The sequence below is a fragment of the Seriola dumerili genome, unplaced genomic scaffold, assembly GCF_002260705.1.
Source record: "Seriola dumerili isolate Sdu_G_001 unplaced genomic scaffold, Sdu_1.0 BDQW01000149.1, whole genome shotgun sequence".
NCBI lineage: Eukaryota > Metazoa > Chordata > Actinopteri > Carangiformes > Carangidae > Seriola > Seriola dumerili.
In genome coordinates, this window is record NW_019174404.1 from 22,969,158 (window position 1) to 22,982,070 (window position 12,913).

Sequence of the window (12,913 nt, forward strand, 5' to 3'; positions counted from 1 at the left end):
ACTACTTAATATCATGAAAACTAATTATTAATTTCATAATTTTAATTTCCCTTCACTTCCCTTCCTGTGAATCCTCCACCTGGTCTGCCCCTTACCAGGCCTCCAGCCTGAGCAGAGGCTGTGTAGCTACTGACAGGGACTGAGGCATCACTTCAAATTGATCTGTACACCTCTTTCATTCCGCTGCTGCTGTTTGGAGCCTCAGAAATCAACGACAGCTTAGTGCTCAAAGGCAATGTCACGTAAGGTCTGGCATCAAAATCGACTGATGTCACCAGTTACAAAAAGTTTCTCTGCACCATCCCATTAAGGCGGATCAGACAGCATCAAGAGCACTGTCTGAAAACCAAGCCGAGAGTCGCTCCTTTTATTTCACAATTATCATGCTGCTGCAGTCCAAAAGATAAGGCTGGTGATTTTCTCTACTTCTTATTGTCCAAGAGTCTCATGTGCAGACACAAACCAACACTGAATGCATCTACTAACTATTGTGTGTGTGTGTGTGTGTGTGTATCCAAAGCCTGATATTATTCCTCACTGAGATCCATTGTTTCCAAAAAACCATAAAAGCACATCAGAGACTCACACTGTTGCACTGAAATGTTCCTTCATCAGCATGAACACACACTGCTTATTTAAACTCAGTCCCCCACACACAAATAGCAAATACTCACTCAAACTGTTTCACATCAAGGACCCTAAACTGACACAAATAAGACAATCTACATCATCTTACTAATGACTTACTACCATTCATAACTGGTAAAAGGAGCCTTATCTAACTTATTTAATAAATAATGATGGGTTTTATCCTTTTACCAGTTATAAATGTTTGCAACAGATTATTAAATGGTTGAAAAAATGAGATGAAGAAACATGAAGATGGAGGGAGAATTAGCTCAGTGAACAACAGGCCAGATGTGAACAGTGAGACACAGAATGGATGAGCAGTTCACCAAGTAAAGGAAGGTTCCCACCTGTGTTCTACCTGGATGATAAAGTCCTAAAGAAGAGACCAACCAGCAGAAAGCATCTCCATGTTAATCTGTACTGAGCAGAACAATCTGATCGCATATGTTGTATCAATGTAATCTAATGTTGAGGAAGTACTTATTTTAACCCAAATCACCCTCTTTTCCTAAACCTAACTAAGCCATGACTGTTATTATAGTAACCATGGTGACAAAGGTAGGTACACTGCTGTCGGTACAGTCCGCTGGTTTATTATTGTATATAACTCTGACAACCGAGGTCTGGTACGGCTGCCACCGCAGGGGCGCCATTTCACAAGATGCTCCTATCAGTCATATCTGAGGGTTGGAACAAACGACCTGTGTGGTTGTTCAGGTTGGAGAAGTTGTTGCCTCTAGATCTTCAGAGAAGCCCAAACATATCAGCATTTAAATGTTATAATTAATCTCTCCTATTTAATATTTTTTCTCTTCTAATTCAATTTTTAGCCTCATTTTCTATCAAGTTTGCTTCAGAAATGAAAGAGTTACTGTCCCAAAACCAGGACTTATCCAATCAGATTTTTTTTCCTGTATAGCTCGAGAAAACATTAGCTGACTCACTCATTGGTTATGTGTCATTTGCAGGAATAACTGAACCCAAATGGAGACAACACAAAAGGCTATAGTTAGGGAAAAAGGTCTTTTAATAGCTAAAGGAAACTTACAAAACTGGTGAAACTGCAGAAAACGCAAAATCTGAAATGCAGGTGAACAGGAGGAAAACTGGAGTAGATCAGGATTTCAACAGGCTGACAAGAGACAGACTGACAAAGGGAGCACAGAGACTAAATACACACCAGGAAGGAGGGTGATTGAACACAGGTGAAACACATTAGGACGGGGCAGACAATCAACAAGGAGGGAAGACACACAAGTGGACACACAAGGAACTCTACTATAAAAATAAAACAGAAAATGAATTATATTTTATATTATATTCAGACTTCACTCCCGGGACAGAAGGCTTAAAGCCCCCACAGCTGCATGTGTTTGTTTAGAAAGTGGCAGCTGAATTAACCAATCACATTTTGATTCATAGTGGGTGGGGCCAGCTCTAATACTCACTTCAATTCACCTCAGCTTAAACTTGATGTTGTTTGATAGGATGAAAGCTCTGGGACAGTGTTTGGTGATCAACAGTTCAGTTGAAGTCTTGTTTTCATAAGTTACATGATGTTAGCTGCTCATAATCAAACCAACCTGCCATCAAATGAAGTGAGTCTCGCCTCAGGAGAGCAGGAACACGACGTCTGATGTTGAATAGAGCCTGTTAATTGCTCCCATCAGAATATCATGCAACCCCTTCCCAACTGGCATGTGGCTGTGTGTGGTGGAGGAGGTGGTGGTGGTGGTGGTGGTGGTTCATAGAAAATATATTCAAACATCATAAATAAAAAGCGTCGTCTTCGCGGAGTACATTTCAAATAAATCTCGTCTGCACCAAGATTATCTGCGTGAACACAGAAAGAGCAAACACACACACAGTGACTGTGAGGCCCACAGAGATCAAACAGCAGTGAGAAAGTCATCTGAAGGTAGACGCGCTCCCCTGCTCTGTTCCTATTTAATTTCTGATTATCACACAGATATGTGGTGTGATCATTACAGAGCGATGCCAAATGCCTCTCGTCCTGTTTGCTCAGGGCTCCTCTCCTTGGCAAGGCGCTCGCTGATGAATATTTAAAGCTCTCATTAACAGAAATAGATTGCGGGGGTCACACGAGGTGTCTGAACAAAGTGTACCCCGTCCTGTTTCAGTGGCCATGCTCAAGGACTTGCAAAAAAAAAAAAAAAAAAAACCTCATCAAAGAGTGAAGGTTGATGTGCTGATCTGAGGCCAGCACTAACGCAGACCGATCATTTTCACAACTCTGGAGCTATAAACCTCCGAGCAACATGCTCAACAAGTCTGTGCATGTCCATTTATCAGAAATCAACCGAGTGTGGACGGACAACAAGGCTGAAAACTCGTCCTGTGAAAGACGACCTTTCACTTCAGCAGGAAAACAAGCACTGGAGCTGTTTGTAAATCAGCTAAATTCACTTCTTCACATTCACTTCACTGTCACATTCACATGTAACAGTAGTTTGTATCAGATCAGTGAAGCTAGACTAACTAGAATCACCTCCTCATGGTTGTCTGCCTCCACCGCACAGACTAGTTTCAGGTTACATCCCTGTTTATCCAGAGTCATAGAAAATATCAAACATTTGTGTGAAATTTTGTCATAATTGCTGCGTGAAGTCTTGAGTTGTGAGTTTTGTGCAGTCAAACTGACCTTAACCTTTGACCAACCAAAATCTAATCAGTTCATCGTTGAGTCCAAGTGGACATTTAAGCGAAACAAGAAGGGATTGCCTTTAAGAGTTCTCGAGATATCACGTTCACAAGGCCAAAAGTGTGTTTTGTGTGGTCTATGACATTTGACCTTTGACCACAAACATCGATTCCGTTCATACTTGTTTGTGCCAAATTTGAAGGAGTTCCATTGAGGCATTACAGAGATATTGTGTCCACGAGATTGGGACAGCCGAACAACCTGAAAACAATATGCCTGACTGTCGCTGGGATGAAGGCATAAAAACCTAGATGACTGCGGGGTAGAAACAGTGGTAAGTAGCTGCATTTATATAGAGTTTTTATCTGAAGGGCTTTAAAATGTGTTTCTCATTCAAACACACTTTGATGGCAGTGAGCTACTTTGACACGTGTGCCAGATGAACTGAGGACTGAACATCCAACCCTGATCTACCTGCTGAGCCACAGCAATGTAATACAGAACAGGGTAAGGTTAGCTCACTATATGCACTTGATTTGAACATTTGATTGGATGTTACGCCACCACCTCTATTCTTTTTCTCAGTGTCTTCGATCCTGTGTGTGATATTCATGGACAGGATCTCTAGGCGCAGCCAAGGTGAGGAGCGTGTAGTTTTGATGGCTTCATCAGAACATGGCCTCCAGCACTCACTGGGACGGTTTGCAGCCGAGTGTAAAGTGGTCGGGATGAGCACTTCCAAGTTTGAGGCCATGGTTCTCAGCCGGACAACAGTGGACAGCTCCCGCTTGTTTGGGGGTGAGTTGCTGCCCCAAGTAAAGGAGTTCGAATAGGGTTGACCCTACTAACCCTAACCCTAACCCTTCAAGTCAGCAGTAATATGGGCGTTGTACCAGACTGTTGTGAAGAGGGAGCTGAGCTGGAAGAAAAAGCTCTCAATTTACCAGTCGATCTGTGTTCTGACCCTCAACTATGGTCATGAGATTATTGGAGGTTTTCCAAGCTCATCCAACTGGATGAAGACCCCAGGGTAGACCCAAAACATATCCCATCTGGCCTGGGAACACTTCAGGATCCCCCAGGAGGAGCTAGAAAGCAATGCTAGAGAGAGGGATGTCTGGGATTCCCTGCTTAGCCTGCTTCTACCGAGACCCGGCCTTGGATAAGCGGAAGACAATGGATGGATGGATGGATTTATCAGTGGGTTCAAACAGCACTAACAGTCTATTACATTGTTTTTTTTTTACATATTTTATAATAAATGGATGTAATGGGCTCTATTCAACCATGATCAAAAAATCTTGGGACAGGTAAACATTTGAAGGAGCCTTAGAAATGGGACAGCCTAGTTGTGCTGCTGTGACACAGTCAGTTTTCAAATGCAGCCTCCAAAGGACACGGCTCCTGAAATGGGACATACGTAGCTACTGTCTTTTTGTTGCTCCTTAAAATGACTCTTAACACTTTAGTAAGTAAGTGTAAGTGGCTTCTTCCTAAGTTGCTTCTTTATAGTTCTTCAGTATAGTCAGTCAGCGGATGAATGATTTATGTCGTGTTTAAAGGAGCAGTTCAACATCTGACTTTCGTACTTAGAGTTGAGGAGCTGTAACTTTCTGGAGTCTTGTCATCACTGTGAGGTTGCCAGGCAACCAGCAGGAAGTCCAGAAATGAAGTGCACCAGGCCAAGAAATGGTCCTGAGATAGAGAGCATTAGTGAGCTTTAGCGGTGCTGGTAGGTAGATGATGTTTCCTTTGGACAGAGTCAGGCCAGCTGCTTCCAGTCTTTTTGCTAAGCTAAGCTAGTTGGCTTCTGCAGAGTCAGCACAGACAGGAGAGTGGTACCATTCTTCTCAACTAACCATACACAAGAAAGCAAGAGTAGTTCCCAAAATGTTAGACTAGACAGGTCTCAAATAAAGTAAATTTTCTCCTGATCCGTCTGAACATTTTAATGTCAGAATGTTCTGAAGATCAGTGAGTTGTGAAAAATTAATCCAATATTTATTTCAATGACTTTGGGGAGAAAGAATCATCATCTGTGATCAGGATCACTTCTCCCATTGGAGTAAACAGACTCAGACCTGCTGCTGCTCTCCTGAAGGGGTGGGGAGGTAGAGAAACCATGTGACACAGATACAGGAAATTACCGTAAGTGTGCCGTCTCCTTTCTCAACTGTCTCTGGCTAAACTCTATCCTCACTCCATCTTCACTACCTTCTATCGAAGCGCCATTGAGGGCTTGTTTACGAACTCCACACAGTTTGGGTCCTGTGCCCCAGTGGACCACACAGCTGTGGAGAGGGTCATAAGAGCCTCTGAGTGCCTCATCAGAGCCCCTCTCCTTGCCATCCAGGTTCACATCCCTCCCACAGCCTCCATACCCTCCTCCCACCTTCACCCTCCCTTCTAACAAGAGGTTACATAGACTGGAAGCCACAACTTCCCAAGAGGAAAAGCTTTTTACCGACACCCTGCTACCTCCCCACCCCCACCACATCTAATAGACACTTAGAAAAGGACTCTGCCACACAATACTCCTTCATTTCCTTAACACACACACACACACACACACACACACACACACACACACAATTACTGGATCAACCGATCCTTTGCACTGCTGCACTTTTATACATTCTGTTTAAAATGCATGTGCATATCTTTGGCACAGTCCATCGCTTCATAGCTTCAACTGCCTGCTCATCCTCCTCAATTATTTTCATCCTTTATTTCTCATACACCCTTTCTTCTTGAGGACCCACACAAATCTCTCTCATTTTATTTTATAGTATTGCTTTTCTTGTTAAACACTGCTACTATTTGTATATGCTAATTTTTAATTTTAAATTCATACATTTTTTAACTCTTAAGTTTACACCTTCATGTCATCAGCATTGCACTGTACTGTGCTATAAAAAGTATAAATACAACTGTCGTGAAAAGACAATTAATGTCCTTGTATCCTTGTATTCAATGAAACACAAAGGAAAGTTTTGTACCAACAAGCAGATTAGTGCTCGGAGATGTGAACACACAAACAGACAGTATCCTGTAATGGGAAACCTTCCATCTTACAACCTTTCCATAGTGTGCTCTGGTGTGGAGTCTTTCACCTATTAAGTGTGCAATAAATCAAGACTGTTGGATTGATTGCCATTAAATTTTGTGCATTCATGGTGACCAGAGGATGAATCATGCTGACTTTGGTAATTCCCTGACTGTTTATTTAAAGTCACTTGCAGGTAAAGGTTGTTGCATATCCAGTTAAATATCTCATATCTACGACATACAGTAGACAAACCATGGTACAGATGGTCATATACCCCGGAGGATGAAGTCTAATGATTTTGATTATCTCCTAACTATCTGTTTAGCGCCACTGTGAGGTTGACATTTGTGATGTTCCCCTGAGGATGAACCTTTGGCGATCCTTGTCGTTCTTTTGGGGCTATCACCAAGTCAAACTGTCACTTGTAAAATACTTTGGTTTAAGATCAAATACCTGCCAAGCTAATGACATTTCCATTGGCCTCAGCTGTACTTTGTGTTTAGAGCTAATTAGCAAATATTAGCATTATGACATTTTAAACTTGGATGGTGAATATGGTAAATGTTTCCTGCTAAATATCAGCATATTTAGATTGTGACTGTGATACAGTGACCGGATTCGTGACATTAAAACCAGAGACATAACAAACAGTGTATGTGCAACAACGTATAACCTCATGTGTGCAGCTGTCAGTGGAAATATCCTGCAGAGATTCAACTGCAGGCTCAACCACGTCACTCAGAGCAGAGCGCCCGTCCGCCGAGTTGCGAACACACCTGGAAGCGTCGCATACAAGCTGTCAAACAACTGCGGGCGAGGTGATTGCATCACCTTGTCAACGGAGGGTTTTTATCACTGATTTTCAAAGCAACTGGAGCAGCCGTCTTGGTGCTGCCCACTCGGTCTGAGGATAAATCAGGTTAGCAGTGGATTAGGCTGAGGCACCTTGTTTGTGTAATGTACTTTATTTTTCTCAGAAAGCCGTGGCTGGTGTCAGGAGGCATTAGTGCACAACTGTCAATCTTCTTCTCTGTCTCTCTCCTGCAGCTGCCAGTGCTCACTCTCTCTCCCTGTCAGACTCTCTCCTCTGAGATTTGGTGAGGCTGTAGGATGATAGTTACTTCAAGTGTACGTCTCAGCTTTTGAGAGCTGATACGGGGAGAAGTGAACGCTGCGACAGGGAAACACTTTGATCTGCTCGCGTCGTAATCCAGGCTGTAAGGTGCTGGCTCTGGGAAGTGACAAATTGTGAGCTGCTAATCATGTCATCAGGGCGGCTTGATGGGAAGCAGCTCTTTTCACATTTAGCTAGTTGTCTGCATTACACAGACAACATATTTTTTGTGTTTTCCAAAGCCTCTGAGAGCTGAAAGACAAAGCCACAACTCCACGGAGGACCTGGAGGCTGCTGCTGTTACTTGCCCTCTCTTCCATCTGAGAAGCATTTAATAATTTTTCTGCTCTGTGTTTTAGGGAGACTGTGTTGATGTGAAGCCATTCTGAAACTGGAACAAATGTAAATTGAGAGTGCACTGGCTCAGATGCTGTTTATCTAATGAATTCATGTAATGCAGAAGTGATTCTTTCTCTGCCAAAGCAACTGTCGGCGTATGCCAACACAACCATAAAGTTACTTTCCTTTAAATCCCATTCCAGCATCGCCAGGTCGTTTACACAGAGATGTTTGCTTTAGTCAGAAATGGCTGTGAAATCATCTGCAATTATGCCACATAAGCCGCCTCTGAAATGGCTGGATAAGTGGAACCCATTTCATGTCAAAGCCATTCACTGTGCCGACTTTTATCTAATGATATTATATTTCAGGATGTGGTGCTTATCGCTGTGCTGTTTTCTACGTTGCATTTCCCAGAATGCACTTGTCAGAGTGTTTATCGTAGTGGCAAAAAGAATAAAGTGAGTGAACTCATTTGGAATTAGCTGCATTTATGTGTAAATTACAATCATGAACAATCACAGTCACTAAAGCAAACACAGTCTATTTTAACTAACCAGATTGGAGATTTGCATGAAGCTGAAAGCGTCACAGAGTCATCTCAAAGAGCTCAGATCTTCATCAGTCCACAGTCACACAAACTGTCTATAAATGGAGATGATTCAGTTCTGAGGCTACTCCCAATAGAAGTGAGCATCATACACAGATGATGAAGCGTGGAGTCCTGCCATGGACACCACAGAGGAAGCTGCTGCTCTCTGTTGTGCTGTGTTGTGACATCCTCCTCATCCATCTCCCCCATTTCACCATGCCGATACTCACTAGCAACTGCCTCAGTCCTCCTTGCCTGAATTCACAATTGGGTCGTGGATGTGAATCTCGCAGCAGCTGCCAGGTAAGAAGGTAAACTTTTGTATTTCTCCTGTTTGTCCTGGTCACTGTTGTACCTGTTTTCATACGTTTACGGACAAAGGATTGGACATAACCAGGAGGAAAACAGACAAGTAGTAAAAGGAAAAACATGAGGTTTTATTTGAAACTATGAAATTCTAAATTAGAAGTAGATCTTCAAAGAAAACTGAAATAAATTGTGTCCCGGGAAAGAAATTTTAGTTTTCCAGGACACGTGACAGTAGGTCAAAAAAGAGATCAATCCTGGGAAACCCAGGAGAGATGGTAACCCCTAGCCACGTCACGTGATCCAGTGATTCGGTGTCTCGCCTATTTTTCACACATGATGCGACTCAAAGCTAAAATAGACAGAGAAAAGATGATGTTGATGTCATATTGACATCATACCAGCAACATCACATAACACAGACACCTTCCACTAAAGCTGTCCTTGTTTAGGCTGAATCTGAATATGGCAGACATGAAAAAAAATTGAAGTAAAATGTTACCATTTAAGCAGCTGCATGTGGAGACTTTTTAGTGAGATTTTCCATCAAAAATAAACCAGAAATGAATTCATAATAAACTCTGGCAGGCGCAGCAACGCGGCAGAGACGTAGCAGGAGTGAACACACACGCGCACGTGATTTGCCGCAGCAGTTCAGCGACGTCAGCGGCTGCGCACACGACGCAAGGAACGTGATACTCTACAGCTGCTTCTGCTTTAAAATGCATCAAGTTTCTAAAAGACTGATAAGCTGGGGAAACAACGCCCTCCTGTTCAACTGCCAAAATCCAGATTAGAGAGGAGGAGATAAAACTCATGATACGCTCACAGCGGTTCACCTGTACAAACAGCTGGGAGTGATTTTTCAGATTGTCACACCGCCTCATCTCACTGCTGCAGGTTGTTGAGGTGATATTCAACCTGAGAACAAGACAGCACATCCTGAAGGTTGGAAAAAAAAAAACTCCCACCACCTCTTCTGTATCTCTTTCTGTTTGAAAAAAACAAACAAACAATCAAACAAAAATCCCTTCATGTTTTTTTATTCACAGCTGAAAGAATTAAACATTAACTAATGATATTAGTCTGTAGAGGACAGTGATCTTTGTAGTAATGCAAAAGCACAAGGTTTCCACCAAGGACCAAAATGTGATCTTAACTTGAGTTGGTGCTTTTCAGTTCAGAGTTTTCTTGTAAACGAAGTAACAAAAGTTATATTTACATTCAGTGATACTCACCAAACTTACACAAGTGTGTGTTTGGGCTCTAACAAATGTGTCGAATGTCCTTCCAAAAAACATTTGCAAAGATCATATCTTTTATTTCAAACCCGTCATTATTTACATAACTAACTTAACTCTAGATGAACGCTAATGTTGCTCAGTGGCTGCTGGGCATAACCTGTCAGATGTGTTTTTAGCCTGTTGAGACCTCCAAGTGGCCAAATAACAAAGTGATTAAAGCAGGTTTAATATTGCTAATGACGTACTACATAAGAAGCATAACTCTGAATAATTACAACCTTGGCTATATTTTTGTAGTTTTTGCCATCGTTCATTTTTGTATTACAAAACTGAACTCAGTTAATGCCTGAGATCGGGACACATGACAACATGGCTAAAAAAAAAAAGAAAAGACTTGAAAAAGAACCAGATAATCTAACAGGTTGTGAAGAAAGGTTAGCCAATCGTGGTTCAGCAGTACAGTTGACAGACCTGCTTCCTGGTTCAGTGTACCACAGTTGTCCTGTGCAGTGAGGGATTATCAGCAGTGGGTAGAATAATCTGGATGAACTGTCTCGCGTCTCTTCCCCACAGGACTGGCAGCGATGTTGCTGTGTTTCCATATATTTAAATATACTTTGATGGTTACAGCGTTATCATAGCTGTTAAAAATGATTATGAACTAGAATCATCTTAAAAGCTCAAATATGCTAATTAATACGCTAGCTTTGTTGCTCGTTAGTAACACCAAGCTTCTCAAGTTACCTCTGATCTCTGAAATGAGCCTCTTATTAAAAGTCAAGTGGTCATCCACCAACCATTAACATCATTTAAGACATTTGATCACACTGACAACACTGTCCCTCTGCAGTCGCCAACTCAAGGCAACACGAAGCCACAAAAATGATTGATGTTTTCAATCAAGCTGTGGTGGATTCTTTTTTTGGCTGTAGGCAAAGATGCTGTCAGGGGAGGGGAGGATGTGTTTGCGAGGTCTCTGGAGGCTGGCGGCAGATTCCCTGGGACTGTGGATGCTGGCTGCGTGACAAGGACAGGGGAAGGCTCCCCGAGGAGCGCACAGGAAATGAAATATGGATCGACTAAATCTATTTACTGTCAGTACACTTTAACAAAGTAAGATATCAAAGCAGCGGGGCGCCATGGTCGTCCTCCTCAAGAACATGGTGTTCAGAGTGGCGTTCGTCACATCATAGGGCCATGACACAAAGATACTTCACTGCTCTATACACGAGGGACCAGGATTACTTGGGGTGACACTGATAAAGGAAGACTAAATAACCTGTAATCTACAGTTTGGTCACAGGAGCTTCATTAGACAAGGCTGGAACATCACACTAGGACATTTCTTTAAAAGTAAAGGAGCTATATATAGGTTTTGCAAACTTCATTCTTTTACTCACCAACATCTGTCTCCAGAGGTGGAAGAAACACCAATGTTAACTCTTGTCTCTATCACGTCTTCTACTGAAGTTAGCATGCTAACCAGCTAGCCCCAGCCCAGTCAGACTGTCTCGTCACTTCCTGATACTGAGTCGCTGTAGTGTTCGGTCTGCCCTGAGGAAGTAGCTGCTCAGATGGTGTACCTATAGCCTCTTGTAATGTAAACACAACGACGGCTGAAGGTCTCAGTAAGTAAACAGCTGCTAATGCTAATGTTAGCTATGGAGCAATAGCAAAACTTGCATATAGCTCCTTTAAATAACTAGGAAAACAGGAGAAGTCTGTTTATTCACAGCAGCAAATACATCAAGAGGAAATCAACAGGGGCCCATTTACTGTACAAGTGTAGAGGTTTCACAAAGTAAAATATTCAGTGTCCAGCAGACAACTGTTGGCTACTACATCATCATATGAGCTGACAGTTTCACCTGAAAGCAAAATATCCCAAATCAGTTTCCTCTCTATTAAGGTGTTATGTAGCTAAAGCAGTTTATACCAAGTCCTCAGACCTAAACCACCATACAGGTTGTTTGTCGCTACCCTCGGCTACAACCCACAGGAGCGTCAAGTGTACGTACGGACCTTCATTGTCATGGTAACAATAATAAAGACACAGTTAAGGTTGTGGAATGATCACAGTTGAGATTCATTCAAGGTCAGAGGACCTTTATCGTCATGGTTACAGTAATAAAGAGGGAGTTAAGGTTGTGGAACGACCATAGAAAAAAGAAACAATAGCTGTGTCCCAATTCAGGGGCCACATCCTTCAGAGGACGCAGACCGCGAAGGAATGGCACTTTGTAGCCAACATAGATCATGAAGGTCAAACCAAGATTTGGGCCACTAAGGATCCGCCTGTTGGATCCTTCGTTGCCCAGGAAAAGAAGGACGCATTTCTCAGCTGCGTTTGAAGGCGCCGTCGAAATGGGACAGTCTAGTTGCGCCGCAAGAAAGATGCAACCCCCCTACTCTTTATACTACATCACCTGACTTCCTCCTTTGCACCTTTCATAATTAAAACGACAACTATGGGTGGTATTAGGATGCTGCACAGACGAGCTGTGGATTAATTATTTTACATGCATCCTGCATCTGTGCACCATTCAGGATTTAGCAACATTAGAATAAAAATGTGATGACAGCTGATGAATTATTTGTTTGTGTTTGTCAAATCAGTCAAATCTGATCAAAGCTCCTCCACACGGTCCTGATGAAGCAGAATAGTTTTTCTCTATTTTCACTGTTAATAAATAATATATATATTTTTTTTTTTAGTTTTTTCAAACTTTAACTTTTTCTTGTTTTGTCATAAATATTTAATATTATGGAAAATACTTAAGAACTTGAAGTCCTTTACTATTTCACTTTATAGACACAGTGCACATTCATTAATAAGTGCATGCTGAAATTACTGAAAACAAATTAATTATTACTAAATAATACATACATAAGAACAGGAGAAATGTGTATGTGTGTGTGTGTGTGTGTGTGTGTGTGTGTGTGGGGGGGGGGCATCACAGTTCGATTTTCCCAGTGA

At 42.1% G+C, this 12,913-nt stretch overlaps 1 pseudogene; it reads left to right on the plus strand.

Moving 5' to 3' along the window:
• The window catches only part of LOC111226151, a 92,845-nt pseudogene that overhangs the window by 33,464 nt on the left and 46,468 nt on the right, over nucleotides 1–12,913 (plus strand).